A 17,033-nucleotide genomic window follows, 5' to 3' on the forward strand; every position below is an offset into this window, starting at 1 on the left:
CATTGTAAACATTACAGGACTTCCAAAGGAGACAATAGTCAAACCAGAATGGGCATCTTAGTAAATCTTATTGCCTTCAAAGTAGTTGCCTATACCCTCAAACGTGATACTGTCATACAGAATGGAACAGAGTCTAATCAGTCAAAACAAGATAGTGGGAGTATTACAGGACTTCAAAACAAGTTAATAGGAAATAAAAAAGTTACTATTATATATCCTGCTAATTTTTAAAATTTTTTCCCTTAATTAAAAAATAACATAAAAAATAACTAAATAATTTTTTAATGAATAAGGGAGAGATTGAGATAAAAGAGGACATAACAATATAACAATACAGGTCAAAGCATGACTGTTTCAGCAACCTAGTGCTTCACCACAAAATAACCCCGACTTAATAGTAGTTACCATAGTGTCTGTCTTTTTCCTTGAAATATTTGGATAAAACTTCATATACTATAGCTTCAAATATTTCCATATCAAGAAGCCCAGAATAAAGCCCTTCCAATTAATAAGTGAAAACTTTATAAGGCTTCAAGGCCACATAATGGGAATCATGATTACCACATATTTTTATATATTTGAATCATTATCTACATTAGGGAAACTATTCGGTATTCACACATACAAGATTGATTTATTTCACTTATGAGTATGGTCTCAAGCTGTGCCAATTTATTGATAAATATCTCAATGTGATCCTTTTTTATAGCTGAGTAGTACTCCATTGTATAGAAATACCACAACATTTTTATCCATTCTTCAGTTGATGGACACTTGGGTTGTTTCCAAGATCTGGCGATTGCAAATTGTGCTGCTATAAACATAGGTGCACATATATCACTGTGATATGATGCTTTCAGTTCTTCTGGGAATATGCCTAGAAGTGGAATAGCTGGAGCAAATGGGACTTCCAATCCCAGCTTTTTGAGAAATCTCCAGACTGACCTCCACAAAGGTTGTACCAGTCTACACCCCCACCAACAGTGTAGGAGAGTTCCTTTTTCCCCACAGCCTCTCCAGCATTTGTTGTTGTTGGTTTTCTTGATCCTGGCCATTCTTTCAGGTGTGAGATGGAATCTGAGTGTGGTTTTAATTTGCATTTCTCTAATGACCAAGGATGATGAACATTTTTTTCATGTATTTATTTTCCATTTGTATTTCTTCATCTGAGAAGTGCTTATGCATCTCAGATGCCCATTTTTGGACTGGATCTTTGAATTTTGGGGGTCTGAGTTTTTTTAACTCTTTATATGTTTTAGACAAAAGTCCCTTGTCTGAGGGACAGTTCACTAAGATCTTTTAGCGGTTTGTGGGTTTTCTTTTCACTATGCTGGAGATTTCTTTTGACATGCAGAAACTTTTTAATAAGAGATGGTCCCAGTTATTGATTCTGGGAAGTATTTCCCGTGCGGTTTGAGTCCTGTTCATGAATTCTCTACCTATCCCTATGTCTTCAAGGTTTCTACCCAGTTTGTCTTCCAATAGATTTAGTGTTTCTGTTTTACTATTCAGGTCTTTGACCCATTTAGATTTTAGTTTATTACATGGTGATAGGCATGGGTCTAGTTTTAGTTTTCAGCAAATGGAGAGCCAGTTTTTCCAACACCATTTATTAAAGAGACTGTCGTTCTTCCAGTGACCCTGCTTGGCTCCTTTATCAAAGATCAGGTGATTGAGTGTATTTGTAGTTGTGGTTATATCTTCTAATCTATTCTATTGATCTTTGGCTCTGTTTTGATTCCAGTAGCATGTTGATTTTACTACTGTTGCTTGTAGTATAACTTCAAGTCAGGGATTTGGATTCCTCCTGCCTTCCCTTTGCTGCTTAGAAGTGCCTTTGCTATTCTAGGTCTCTTCTGGTTCCAGATGAATTTTAGGAGTGATTTCTCTAGATGTATAAGGTATGTTGATGGTATTTTTATTGGGGTTGCATTGAATCTGTATAACAGTTTTGGGAGAATGGCCATTTTCACAATGTTTGTTCTTCCTATCCATGAGCATGAAATGTCTTTCCATTTTCTGAGATCATCTTCAATTTCTTCCGTCAGTGTATTATAATTTTCCCTGTATAGGTCTTTCACTTCTTTCATAAGAGTAATTCCTAAGTATTTCATTTTTTTTGCTTGCTAGTGTGAAGAGTGTGGCTTCTCTTATTTCTCTCTCTGTGTTTTTGTTGTTAGTGTATAGGAATGCTATTGATTTCTGAATATTGATTTTGTATCCAGCTATATTACTGAATTTATTTATTATACCTAAGAGTCTTTCAATGGAGTTTAGGGGGTCTTCTATGTAGAGTACCATGTCATATGCAAACAATGATAATTTAACTTCTTTTCCTATCTTTACCCCTTTTATTTCTCTCTCTTGCCTAATTGCTCTGGCTAGTACTTCCAGTACTATAATTAAATAGGAGTGGTGATAAAGGACATCCTTGTCCTGTGCCTGATTTTAAAGTAAAGGCTTTCAATTTTTGGCCATTTATTATGATACTGGCTGTTGGTTTGTCATAGATGGCCTTTATTATATTGAGGTAAAGACCATCTATTCCAATTTTCTGTAAAGTTCTTACCATGAATGAATGTTGGACTTTATCGAAGGCTTTTTCTGCATCTATAGAAATGATCATGTGATTCTTACTTTTGGCTTTATTGATATGATGGATTACATTTATTGATTTACGTATGTTGAACCAACCCTGCATTCCTGGGATGAATCCCACTTGGTCATGGTGTATAATCTTCTTGATGATTTGCTGCATCATATTTGCCAAAATTTTATTGAGGATTTTTGCATCTGTGTTCATTAGGGAGATTGGTCTATAGTTCTCTTTTTTAGTTGGGTCTTTCTCAGGTTTTGGTACTAGAGTAATATTTGCTTCCAGAAATGACTTAGGGATGATTACTTCCCTTTCAATTTCATTGAATACTTTGAGGAGTGTCTGCATTAGGTCTTCTTTGTATTTCTTGTAGAATTCTGCAGTGAATCCGTCTGGGCCTGGGCTCTTCTTTGTGGGTAAGGACTTAATTACATTTTCAATTTCATTAATAGAGATTGGGTTACTCAGCAGTTTTACATCCTCTTTGTCTAGCTTTGGTACTTATATGTTTCTAGGAATCTGTCTATTTCTTTTGTGTTATCAAACCTTTGAGAGTAGAGGTTTTCAAAATAGGTGTTGATGATCTTCTGTATTTCTGTAGAGTCTGTAGTGATTTCACCTTTTTCATTTCTTATTGCATGAATTTGAGCTTTTTCTTCCCTTTTTAAAATAAGGTTGCCTAGGGGCTTATCGATTTTATTTATTCTTTCAAAGAAGCAACTCTTTGGTTCGTTGATTCTTTGGATTATTTTATTAGTCTCTATTGCATTGATTTCTGCTCTGATTTTTATAATTTCCTCTCTTCTTTGGCTTTGGGCTTGACTTGCTCTTCTTTTCCTAGATATATGAGGTGTAGCATCTGTTTTCCTGATGTGGGAACTTAGTGCAATAAATTTTCCTCTGAGGACAGCTTTCATTACATCCCACATAGTCTGGTAAATTGTATCTGTATTTTCATTTTTTTGTAGGTATTGTTTAATTTCTTCTTTAGTTTCCTCAGTGACCCACTGATTACTCAAGAGTGTGTTATTCAGTTTCCATGTGTTTGTGGGATTTTTACAGTATCTTTTATCATAAATTTCTAATTTCAAAGCACTATGATCTGATAACATGCAAGGGATGATTTCAATTCTTTTGCATTTGTTTAAATATGTTCTGTGAGCTAACATATGGTCTATTTTAGAGAATGACCCATGTACTGCTGAGAAGAATGTGTATTCTGATGTTGTTGGGTGGAACATTCTGTATATGTCTATCAAGTCCATTTGTTCATAGGTGTGATTCAGTTCTGTTATTTCTTTGCTCATTTTCTGCCTGGTTAATCTGTCCCTTGGTGTCAACGGTGTGTGAAGGTCTCCTGTTACAATTGTGTTACTGATAATTTGATTTTTCATTTCTGTTAATGGTTGTTTTATATAACTGGGTGCTCTGGAGTTTGGTGCATATATATTTAAGATAGTTATCTCTTCCTCTTGGAGTTTTGCCCTAACGAGTATGTAGTGACCTTCTTTGTCCTTTCTGATCATTGTTGGTTTAAAGTTCATGTTGTCTGCAAACATGGCTACTCCTGCCTTTTTTTTGGATTCCTGTTGCATGAAGTATTGTTTTCCATCCTTTGACTTTCAGTCTGTGAGTATCCTTCTGGGTTAGATTGGCTTCCTGTAAACAGCATATGGTTGGATTTTGTTTCTTGATCCATTCTGCCAGTCTGTTTCTTTTGATTGGTGCATTGAGGCCATTTACATTAATGGTTATAACTGTTATATGTTAGTTTATTATTGACATGTTATCTTTCTGCTGTTGCATCTTTAACTTTCTGTTCTGTTTAATTATCTGTTTTGCTTATTGGTTTTTTCCTTTGTGTATCTAAACTGTCTCCCAATATTTTTTGCCGGGTTGTCTTGGTGTTCATGAAGTTCTTCAGCTGTTCTTTGTCATGCAAGTATCGTATTTCACCATTGATTTTGAATGGTAGTTTTGCAGGGTACATCAGTCTAGGTTGGAAATCATTTTGCTTTAGGATTTGGAATACTTCATTCCATGCTCTTCTTGACTTTATTGTTTGTGCTGAGAAGTCTGCTGTGATTCTGATAGGTTTTCCTTTATAAGTGATCTGTCTTTTCTCTCTGACAGCTTTTAATAATCTATTCTTGTGTTGGATTTCTGGGATGGTGATTATTATATGTCTCGGTGTAGTTTTATTTTGGTTATGACCATTTAGGGTTCTATAGGCTTCACTGAACCTGATGTCGGTTTCTGATCTCATGCTTGGGAAATTTTCATCTATTACTTCTATAACTATCCTCTTGACGTCCTTTATGTTGTCCCCTTCTTTTTCATTAATCCCTATCAATTTTATGTTGTTTTTCTTTGTGTCATCTTGCAGTTGTTGAATTGTTATTTCCTGATTCCTTGTTATTTTTAAAAGATCTTTCCTTTCCTGTTCACTGGCTGCAATCCTGTCCGCAAGGTCTGAACTTCTATCTTCACTTTCATTGAGGCAGTTTTTACAACTTTCAATGGAGTTTTTGATTTCCTGTATATCTCTGTGCATCTGCTTTATGTATTGTTTGTTTTTTATATTGCTCATCTAGGGACTCTATCTTTTTGTTTAGTTCCTCCAATTTTTTAAATTATGTTTTCTTTAGATATATTCAGAATATCTTTCATTTCTTTTATCATTTCTTCTTTTACCTGGGAGATTATTTCAATTTTGAATTCCTTTAAAGCTTCCCAGAGTTGCTTGTTTATTTCAGTAGCTATTATGTCTAATATTTGAGGTGTATTGCATATATTTTCTTCTATATACATCACTCCTAGGGTTTCTTCAGATGGACTGGAGGTTTGAGGTTGTAATTTGGTCTTTCGTTTTGTCATTTTCCTATATTTCTGTGTTTCAAGTGTCATTTGAAAGCTTCCTCAGGGTGTGCTGGAAATCCACTTCTATGTTCACAGCTCCTGGTATGCTGGCACCCAGTTCCCCTAGGCTACTGGGCCTCTGGAACCAGTGGTGGTCTTCTGCCTGCTTAGAACTCCATAGTTTCAGATAGGCTCGGCTCCAGGAATGGTGTGCGCCCACCTGCTTGCTTGGAACTCCACAGTTCTCAGAGTGCAGCCAGAATGGGGAGGCAGATTGTAGGCACCTCAGACCCACTTAGCCACTTCTCTGCACCCAGAAGGCTCAAGGGTCTCAAACAGGCTGGTATTGGGGCAGAGTACACTGGGCACTTACTGCAGGCCGCGGGGCCTCCGGAACTGGTGATGCTCACCTGCTTGCTTAGAATTCCACAGTCCTCCAGACACACAGGAAGGTGGATGCAGGCACCCCAGATCCGCCCAGCCCTTACTCTGCACCCAGAGGGTGCAAGAGTCCCAAACAGGCTGGGCTCTGGGGATAGTGTGCGCCTGCCTGCCTGCCTGAAACTCCACAGTTCCCCAAGGGCAGCCAGAATGGGGAGGCGGATGTAGGCTCCTGGGACCCACTTAGCCACTTCTCTGCACCCGGAAGACTCGAGGGTCCTGAACAGGCTAGGCTTGGGGCAGAGTGCACTGGGCACTTAGTGCAGGCCTCAGGGTCTCTGGAACTGGTGATGCTTGCCTGCTTGCTTAGAATTGCACACCTGAACATATATATTTTGAAACTATTGATTTTAAGAATATGCGTGTACCTAAGATTGCTATTTTTATGAACTTCCTTTATTATTATGAAAAGTCCTTATCTATCAATACAATGGTCTTTATTCTAACACATAAGTTCATATATGACAAATCTATAAATATATATAAATGTGATATCTATATCTATATATCAAAATATATATAATGTGATATATATGTAGCCCATTAGCTTTTTATTTTTTGTGCATTTATTTTAATGTATTGTATATTTTCATAGTAGTTACTCAGAAATAGGCATGAAATATTGTCCAAACAATGTTTGTACAAATGTCTCTTGCTGTGCACTAAGAAAAAGTAGCTCTCTATATATCTTAAGTATCTTGGGTGTATATATGGATATGTTTTTTCTGTTTATCATTCTTCCTTTCCCTTTTCCACCATCAGTTTCTTTTCAGAAATGTTTTCTTTTAAGCTTTCCCACCTTTTGACATTTTAGAAAATATTAGACTTTGTATTTTTCTCCAATTTAATTTTTTCCTTTCACTTTGTTGTCACTTTTTAAACCCCTCTCCCATTTTTTGTAAGAACATGTCTTCAATACTTAATGAATAGCAGTACATCCATTGTGGGGCATTCACACACACAGATATCACAACTTAATCCTTTTAAATTCTATTTTCCCACACATCCCTGCTCTCTTCCTCTGTTCCTACATCTCCTCCCCACATATGTAAGTCTATCTCTCAATTTCCTATCATCTACCTTTTATTTTGTTCTTTAAGTTATTTATTCTTTCAGCTTCAAATATAAAGCAAACTATCCAATGTTTAAGCTGTGTTTGCTTCATTTTACTTAGTGTCAAGATGCATCCATTTTCCTACAAATGTCTCAAATTTATTCTTTATGATAAAGTACCACTCTGCTATCTATCTATCTATCTATCTATCTATCTATCTATCTATCTATTTATCTACCACATTTAAAGAAATTCTTTCATTTGTTTATGGACAAATGGTCCATTTGCAATATTTAGATAATATGAGCTGTTTCACTATAAACATCAATATGAGTATATACTGTAGTTTAATGTTTCAAACATGTTTTGGGAAGATACCCAGAGACACTATGGCAGGGTTGAACGGAATTTCAATTTTTCACATTTTGATGAATTGCCACACTGATTTCCATAATGATTGTACTAGTTTACATGCCCATCAGCAATGTGAATTTATTTGTTGTTGAGTTTTTAATTCTTTAAAGTTGTTGCTGAATTTTTATTTCTTTAAAGTTGTTGTTGAGCTTTTATTTCTTTAAAGTGAAAAAAGGCATAAAAATCCATAAACAAACAAACCTAGAAAACAACAAAACAAAAGCAAAGCTTCAACAACAACAACAACAACATCTAAACAATAGCAATATAGGTTTTCAAAATAATACAGTAAAAATTTTAAACTGGTTGTTTTATTGCATGTTGTTATCTTCAAAACAGTTGCTTAACTTACCAGATACAGGAATAAAACAAAACAGTAAGATGGAACAAAACATTGTATTTCAAAAATAAGAAAGGAGGAAATTCCCTACAGTTGCTATAATGCATATTGTCATTCTCCAGATAGGTGCTCAGACTACCAACTTGAGGCCTGAAAAGTCAGTTAAACAATATAAATATCAAGTTGTTTTTTACTTCTGTTGTGATCATCTCAGCTTGAGTTCCTCTGAATCTCCTTCTTTCAACACTCCTTATCTTCCCCACTTACAATAGTTTTTTTCTTTTCATTTTTTCCTTAAAGTCTGTTTTCAAAATTTTTTCCCCTTCTTTGTTTCCCCCTTCCATTTCCTATGTCTCTTTCCAATAAAAATTTCTTCCCATTTCCCAATATCTATCTTGTGTTTTGTCCCTTGTTTAATTTTATTTATTTTTATTTTTTATTTTGAAAAAAAACAAAACCAAATGAGAAAAACAAAAGAAAACAAAAAAATGGGGTTATTCAAAACAAAAGGATGAACATAGTACATGATTTAAAACCACAATACAAGATGATCTACAATAGTTACGATGATGTCTCTTGTATCTTCAATATATTGCCCATATCATCAGGTACAATCACATCGATCATAGCAGTACAGAACAAAATCAATAACAACAAAACATTGGAGAGTTTATAGGGCTTCAAAAGAGGGTGATAGTCAAATTAGAATGGGTGTCATAGTGAGTCTTATTGTCTTCAGAACAGTTGCCTATACTCTCAGACTTGATACTATCAAACATAACAGATTCAAATAAAATCAGTCAAGACAAGGCAGCAATCAAACAAAACAGATTCAAATAAAATCAGCCAAAACAAAGCAGTGAAAGCAATACAGGATTTCAGATTAAATTAATAGGAAATTGAAAGTGGTTACTGTAGTATATTCTACTATCTTTGGAATAGCTGTCCATGCCCTCAAATCTAGTACAAGTAGACTAACTGGAACAGAATATAAACAGAGTGATGAAAGCACTATGGATTTCAAATCATTATACAAGATTAAGAATGTCCTCTGCCTTCACTATTTAGACAGTTACTCCCCTTTTACTTTCACAGGGTACACTGTACATTTTGTGTCCCACTAACTCCTTTAGTTTTTAATTAGGGAGGCAATCTGCTATTTACCTAAGTGGTTCTGAACCTTTTTAACCATGAGCTTGGTCTCAAGTTGTATCCATTTACCTATAAGAGCTTCAAGGCTTTCTTCCCTTATATCTCAGGAGTTCTCCATTGTATAAAAGTGTTATGTCTTTCCAATCAATACACAGCTGATTGGCTAACTGCCCTCATGTTTTTTTTCTGGTTCCCTGTCATATAGAACATTATTTTCTCATATTTGACTTTCAGTCCATAAACCCTCTTTTAGGTTAAATATACTTCTCATATAGAGCATGTTGAATGGGCCCTATCTCTTGATCCACTCTGCTTGTTTTTTCTTTTTGTTAGTGCATCAAGGCCATTCCATTCATGTTATCGATTATGGCAAATCTTCCCTGCCTCATCTTTGCCATGCTAGTCTTCTGCCATTGATTGTCTACTTTTCCCCTTCATTCCACTGTCTGTCCCATTCTGTGAGCTCCCTCTGTTACTGTTTTTGAAACCATGGTCTTTTTTTCTCTCTCTCTAGAATGTCTTTCAGTATTTTTTGTAGGCTTGGATTGGTGGTCATGAACTCTCCTAGTTCCTGTTGGTTGTGGAAACAACTTGATTTTACATTAATTTTGTGAGATAGTTTTTTGCAGGGTACATCAATCTGGGTGATAGGTTATTTTCTTTCAGGTTTTTGGATTACTTCACTCCCGCTCTTCTTGATTTGATGGTTGGTGTTGAGAAGTCTGTCGAGATTCTGATGAGTTTTCCTTTTTAGGTGATCTGTTCCTTTTCTCTGAGAGATTTTAATATTCTGTTCTTGTGTTAAATTTCTGGGATCTTGATTATTATATGTGTGGGTGTAGATCTCTTTTGGTTATAGGTGACTGGAGCTGTGTATGCCTCATTTATCTGAATATAATTTCCTTTTCCTGTGCTTGCGAAGTTTTCTTCTTACTATTATTTTTAAATTATTATTATTAAATAAATTATTATTTCTGCAAATAACCTTTGTATTTCATTTGTGTTTATCCTTGCTTCTTCACTCATATTTTTGTTCTTAAGTTACAGATCCTCTTGTCATCACCTTGTTCCTTTTTATTTTTAAGAGATCTTTCCTTTTGTGATCACACATTGCAAACCTGTCTTCAATGTTTGATAGTCTATCTTTACTTTCTTTTAAGCAGTTTTTCCAGCTTTCAATGGAGTTTTTAATTTCTGGGTATTCTCTTTGAATCTGTCTCATGTAATCTAGATTTCTTTTTTATTCTTCATCAAAGGTTTCTCTGCTCCTCCATTCTTCTATCTGTGTCTTCTTGGGGGGTGCTTAGCATTTCTTTTATTATTTTTATTATATCTTCCTTTACTTGTATTAGTATTTCTCTTTTGAGTTTTTTATAATGTCATGAAAATAATTCTTTATGTCAGATGCTGCTTTAAGGAACCACAGGTGTGCAACCTCCGATCTTTGCTCCTGGGCCAGAACTCTTTGGGTTGAGACTGGAGAGTTTCTTTTGTTTTTTTCTCTTGTCATGTTTGTGGTTTCTTTCAGACAAGTGGATAATGGGGGGTCCCCAGCACTTCCTGTATTGGCTACAATTACTCTGCAGCATGCTGGCTAGGAATTGCTGCCCTCCCCAGTCTGATGATGACCACTGTAGTACAAGGAGTGATGGGGTAATCTGGCCCCTCCCTTCTAAGCTGGTCAACCACTGGGAGTTCTCACCACACTAGTGTGTGTCACGTAGTGTGTGTGGTGTTGTTAGGGATAGCTTCAGTGAGACCTTGTCCTTGGCTATTGGATTGCACACAGGGGCAGGATTCAGTCCAAATAATTCTCACCAATAGTCTCTGTGCTAGGAGTGAGTGACTGAACCCACTGAAGTTCTGGTTTTGGGCTTGTCCTGCCCAACTCTAAAATGTCATCTGGCCAATTGCCCACTACCATGGGAAGATTAAGTTCCTTGCAGTCACTGCAGCAGTGCAGATCTCTGGCTGAGCCAGTGCTGTTATCTGCTCTGCTGCTCCCCTCTGCAACTGCGTCTTCCTGCAGATGCCCTTGGGTGCACCAACCACCAACTTCACCATGACCACATGTCTTCAGATTCCAGCGGCTTTTTGTACACAATGGGCCTGGCTCAGGTGAGAGCATGTCTGGCTACAGCCTTCCATCCATGTTTTTGTTTTCTTTTATTTTTTACCTTTAGTTTTTTCCTGGGTTGAGAGGAATCCATCTCCTTTCCTCTTGTCTTCTCCAGGATGTTTTACTCCAGCATCTGAGCTGTTTCTCTCAGAGAGGCTCTTTATTTTGCTGTTTATTGATCCACCATCTTCCCAGATTCCCCTATCCTTTTTAATTTTTATGAGACAGTCTTGTTAAGTTGCTGAGTTCCCAGGCTGACCCTGAATATGTGATCCTTCTGCCTCAGTTTCCCAAATTATCTAGAGTATAGATTTGTATCACCATGTCTTATACTTCCATTTTATTTTCATATTTATTTCCCTAAGTAATGTGCTTCAGAAAAACTGATATTAGCTTTTTCATTTAATAGGAAAATACATGTTTTCTATTTAGAGGATTTAGTCTATTAATATTTAAATCTGTCATTTTCTTTTCATTTACTCATATGCTCCTTACTCCTTCATTTACTTTATGGCAGATTCCCCAAAATAGCACATGGCAACACATACATATACACAGATATACACAGCTCTTCCTACATTTTTATTGGCTTTTCCTTTATAACCTGACTGATATTTGTGCCATTGTGAATGTGAGTCCATGTTGCCACTCTTGCATTTTGTGGAAGTTTATGATTGCTTGGACCATTGTAAAATGGCAGAGACTGTAGTTCATTTCAGGCTCAGTCATAGGATATTTATTCTTCGAATCCACCATGTCATAAGGAAAGCCAAATAGTTCATGCAGGAAAAGCATAGTGAAGAGCACAAACACTGGAAATGATATGCTCAATTTGGCATATATAAAAAATGAGGCTCAGTTAATATTATCTGCTTCTATTGAGACTTCAACTTGAAATATCAGACATGGTAGTACAGAAGAAAACGGCCTTAACATGAACCAACACGTTGCAGTTCAAGAAAAGGCTTGCTGTCAATGATTCAGATGTGCTATATACTTCACATGCATCCATTTCTACTTAAAGTGCTTTTAACTTTAGGTCTCTACCTCTCAGGCCTGTTTTCAAGATTCCAGTTCTAAATTCTTTTCAGGTACCTCTGATAAAGCCTTCTTATACCAATAGCAAGAAGGAAATTTAAAGACTATTTACTGTACTCTGACTCAGTATCCAGCATTTTTACAGCATCTGACACCTCCTTCTCCACCTATTCTTTACTGAAAGAGTCAATAAAATTGCCACACTTTTCTATTTGGGACTTCCTCAACAGTAAGAATGACTAACCATCTGTGATGCACCACTGACATTTTTCTGGCTCCTAAGTGCATTCTCAAGGTTAGATGTTTTTTATACCATTGGAGCATGTGATAAACAGTGTGATTCCTGCCTTTTTTTTCCCCAGCATAGTGGTTTAGTTGTGTACTTTATCACATAGTAGCTCAGTGCTTTCTGGTTTATTCTCTCTCTCTCTCTCTCTCTGGCTCTGGCTCTATCGGGCTCTTTGTCTCTCTCTCTCTCTCTGTCTGTTTTTCTGTCTCTGTCTGTCTGTCCCTTTCTTTCTCTTCCATTCAACCTAGATGACCTCACTACAGATTCACTATTGTCTACTTGCAAATTGTTATGGATTGTGCCTAAATGTACCCCCAAAGTCTCATGAAGTCATAGATTGAGCTTTTCTGAGATGACTGGATCTAGAAGATGTGATGTTGGGATTAAGTGTGTGATGCTAGTTAAGTGTGTAAAGCTGTAATTATGGGTGCATGTTTACTAAATTAGCCCACTGACTTGTTTGCCATAGTTCTAGATGTGGGTAATGGGGAGATCCAATATGGTTCTGGGTGGCACCAACAAAAAGTGAGTAACCTGCAAAGGATAATAGGGAGAGTCATCTGATTTGCTGCTTGCTGATGCTGCACTGCTACAGGCCTACAAAATTGACCAAAGAATACAAGCATTTAATTGCTTTTGTACCTTAGTTGCTATCAACTCAGCCTGTCCTCTGTCTCCACCTGTTGCTTATGGGGTGGGGATGTTGATTTCCAGCCGCACTCTAGTAGGTTCATGGGAGGTGCTATCTTCCGAGGCTCTGCATGACTTGCACAGATTACCAGAAAGGCTGGCTAATTGGCTTCTTGATGGTCTGCTTCCAGTGTCACTAGCATGGCTGATTCTTGGGAGGCCTATCTTTTATTTCTACCTTTTAGCATGGAAATTTAACTTGTGTCATATGTTGTGAGTGTTTAAATTTTTTTTCATTGGTGCAAGAGTTTGCAACTAAGAATTTGATGTAAATCTCAGAAGAGACTTTAAAGTTGGACTTTCTAGCAATACTGAAGCTGTTGGGATGTTGTAAACTCATAGCAATGGACTAAATGCATTTTTCAGAAGGAGATGTGTATGTGTATTTTGGAGCCCAGGAGTGAAATGATATGGTTTGTATCCAGATGATCCCCTAAAACCTCATGTATTTATAGGTGAGACTTTTGGCTAGATTTAGGTGTGTGAATACGGATTAAGTGTGTGGGATTACTAAATTAGCTCACTGATAGTTTTAGCATATCTTTAGGTATGAATACTGCATGTGGGAGGTGGATGCTGAGTGTGAGGGGCACCACCAATAAGGTTTTAGCTTGCATGGAATACAAGGTGAAAAGAAAGAAAGTGGGATTATGCCCTGTTTCCTTCCTGTCCTGAAATGTACTGCAAGGCATTGCTCATTTGTCATGTTAACTTATTAGAAATGTTTGTCCATCTTGCAGAACACTCCTGGAACAAGCTACTTGCAAGGTTTTACTTCATTGTACAAAACTAGTCTTGTGGCCTTGTCAATATCAGTAGACTCATCAACATGGAATTTTTCCATAGTGACTCATTAATCCCTATAATACTTTTCCAATGTCTTCTGTTGTTTTACCACAGACTACTTTGGATGCTGGACTTTGATATGCAGGAATTAATGATGAATTTGAGACTTGCTTTCGTTCTATTGTTTTCTATCCCTCTATCTAGAATAGGAATATCTATCTCGTATTATTGTATTTTGGAAGTATTTAATTTTCTTTTCATTTTTAGAGGGGATTGCAGCTTAAACTTTGCCTTCAATTTCAGAGAACACGTTACACTTGGAATTTTTAGCAATGCTGAAATTGTTAGAATGCTGGAAACTTGGAGGTGGACCGAACACCTTTTATATAAATGGATGTGTATGAGTCTTTGAAAGGAGCAAGGGGCAGAATGTTCCAACCTGTGTCTAGATGTGCCCTCAAAAATTCATAAGTGTGGCTTTCCAATGGTTGCTGTATGTAAAGTGTGTGATGCTGTGATTAATGTTGTGTGATAGTAAATGAGTGCACTGATTTTTTTGGTGTCATTCTGGGTGTGAATAATTTGAAATGCCAAGCTGTGTGTGAGTGTTGCCATGTAAAGAGTGTTTAAGCTTCATAGACTATAAGGGTTAGAAAGAGGCTTAACGTTGACATTTGCTGCTTTGCTGTTTTCTGACCACCATTGACTCTGTCTTATGCAATGCTCCTCTTCCATGCCCCCCTGTCCTGGAACCAGTCAAGTATCAGGTGAAACCTCTGCAACCTGAGCACTGTAATAAACCTTTCATCTTTTAACTTTTGGTGCTGTGTTGTCACAGGTGCAAAAACTAAGACAAACATAATCTTGTATTACTTGAAAAATAGTCATATATGTGTCTTACAATTCCATATTTCCATGTACTTCATTCCCATCCTTTTCTCATCACATTTTAATTCTGTGTTATAATCTCACACAGAGCATTGTATTTTAAATATTTTAATAACTTAACTTCATTTAATGTATGTATATACATACAATGATTTGTAAAAGAGCTTTTTCTATTTGCTTAGATAATAACCATTCCTTTTTACTAATCATTTTGAAAGAGATCACTTCATCTATCTAGTACAATTGTCCTTAAATATTTTACCGTTTCTTGAAGTGATATTCTGCAAACATAACATGTCAGTTTTTTATAGTAATATCTTCATTTTTCTATCATGTTTGAAGTGTCTCTTCTGTCACAAAAGTGATTTTAGATATTTGTGCTTTTGGATTACTTTTTCATGCAAACATTTACTGTCTACTGTTTTCATTGTTTAGGAAACTGATGTTAACATTAGTTACTCATCCATATTAAAATGTTTATATTTTTATGACTACTTAAAAATCTACTGTTTATCTGTAGGACTCATTATAGTTCTTGTAATTATGATTTTCTTGGCTTTGTCCAATTTCATACAGCTGTTATGAGGTTTTTAAACAAATTAAGGAAAATTTTAGTCTTTATTTTTTGAACTATTTCTGATGTGTTCCTCTCTCCTTCCTCTTTAAAGCCCCAAATACACATATATTAATGTGTAATACTGAGCCACATATCTTAAGTTCGCTCTCCTTTTATACTTTTATGCTTTTTTTGTTTGTTTGTTTTGCATGGGTGCTTTGAACTGAACAGTTTTTGTGTTTGCTAACCTTTTACATTCTACTTTCTGTTTAATAATACCAATAATTGGGCTACCTATATTTCTATTCTTATTGTTTCCTGTTGTGAGTATGAGCCAAATTATTTTTTTCTTTTGAGCCTCATAAGTTCTAGAAACTAGATATTGCATATAAGAACAATGACTGAAAAAACTCCCTTCAGATTACTGTGTCTTCTATAAAGCTGATATCAAAACATTGGAATTGAGGGCTCATAATTCTAATCTATAGTTGAACTGGATCTAGATTTTGTCACAGCTTGAGTTCAATGTACATCTGACTTCTAATACTTTTGGTTGTAGGGTTAGATCTTTATCAGCAGGAGCAATAATGGACTTCTAAATGATCATTATGTTTTAGGGACATTTGCTAGGTTTTCAAACTCTGGGAAATTCTGATTTACAGTTCTCTGGTAGGAGGGTCAGTGGGTAAGTTCCCTTCCTCTTCAATCACGCCTGTGCCATGAGAGCATTGGGATAATGCTCTCTGATCTTGTGCCCTTCTACTTTGGACAGTAGCTGCCTTACTTTGTACAAAAGCCTGAAGCTTATCAGATGGATATATCTCATCCTGGTACAGAAAAACTTTTTGCTCTCAATCTTGAGGTACTGTCATTGAACACATGGTGAAGTCAAAAAATGAATTAGAAAATGGAGAAAATCTTTGTGGCTGGAGTTGCTCAGAATTGTACTGAATCAAGCGGGCCTCCACACATTCCTTCAAATTAAAAGACCCAATGAAAATTGGGTAACAGATACCCACAACTAATATAATCATTGTGCATTGAAAATATGCTCTAAGAAAATGTATAAAAATCTACTGTTTATATGTCTTTATTGTTCTCCATAGGAATTTCTTTCTGGATACTTTATAACAATTGACAATACTTAGGAGAGGGAATATTCTGTTACTTCTAAATAGTTTGCAACTTACTGGATTTCATTTCATCTTTATTCTTGGCACTCTCAACAATATAGTGAGTTCAAAGAAAGCAAAAAGAAAAGGCAAACAAGTAGACATAAATCTGATTTTGCAGAGAGGTTTGTCACCCTGTGGTTTTCTCTGCTTAGGAATGACACTGCAAACAATTCAGCAAGACGGTCTACCTACAGATCTTCTCAGTTTTTATTTTGCTTTTACCGGTATTAATCCTAAGTACCAAATAATGCATGAGATCAGATCAAATTAGAAAGCTTCTGCTCAGGAAAGGAAATGGTGCTCAGAGTGAAGAGATGGTCTACAGAAGTTGAAAAAATTTTAACAGCTACCCCTCAAATAGAAGACTAACATTTAGAAAATATAAATTCTTTGAAAGATTGAATAAATAGACAAAACCTTAGTCAAATGTATCATATGATTATCACTGGAGTCAGATGTTCCAGATAGACAGGTGCACAGTAATGCACAATGTTTTCAATTCCACCTCTCAACCACATCTGTTTTTTTCAGCCCCACATAACAGATTTTTCAATTGTACTTGATATATTAACATGATTCTGGCACATTTGAACTGCTATTTTCTCAATCCAGGTTGATTATTAACGAACCTCAATG

General features: G+C 36.1%; 1 protein-coding gene across 1 annotated transcript in view; it reads left to right on the plus strand.

Annotated features, from left to right (window-relative positions):
- The window catches only part of Baat (bile acid-CoA:amino acid N-acyltransferase), a 90,647-nt gene that overhangs the window by 65,576 nt on the left and 8,038 nt on the right, over window positions 1-17,033 (plus strand). The window lies entirely within an intron of this gene.

Source organism: Cavia porcellus, unplaced genomic scaffold (assembly GCF_034190915.1).
Source record: "Cavia porcellus strain 051 isolate PalLab524CR breed Dunkin Hartley unplaced genomic scaffold, mCavPor4.1 scaffold_1, whole genome shotgun sequence".
Classification (NCBI taxonomy): domain Eukaryota; kingdom Metazoa; phylum Chordata; class Mammalia; order Rodentia; family Caviidae; genus Cavia; species Cavia porcellus.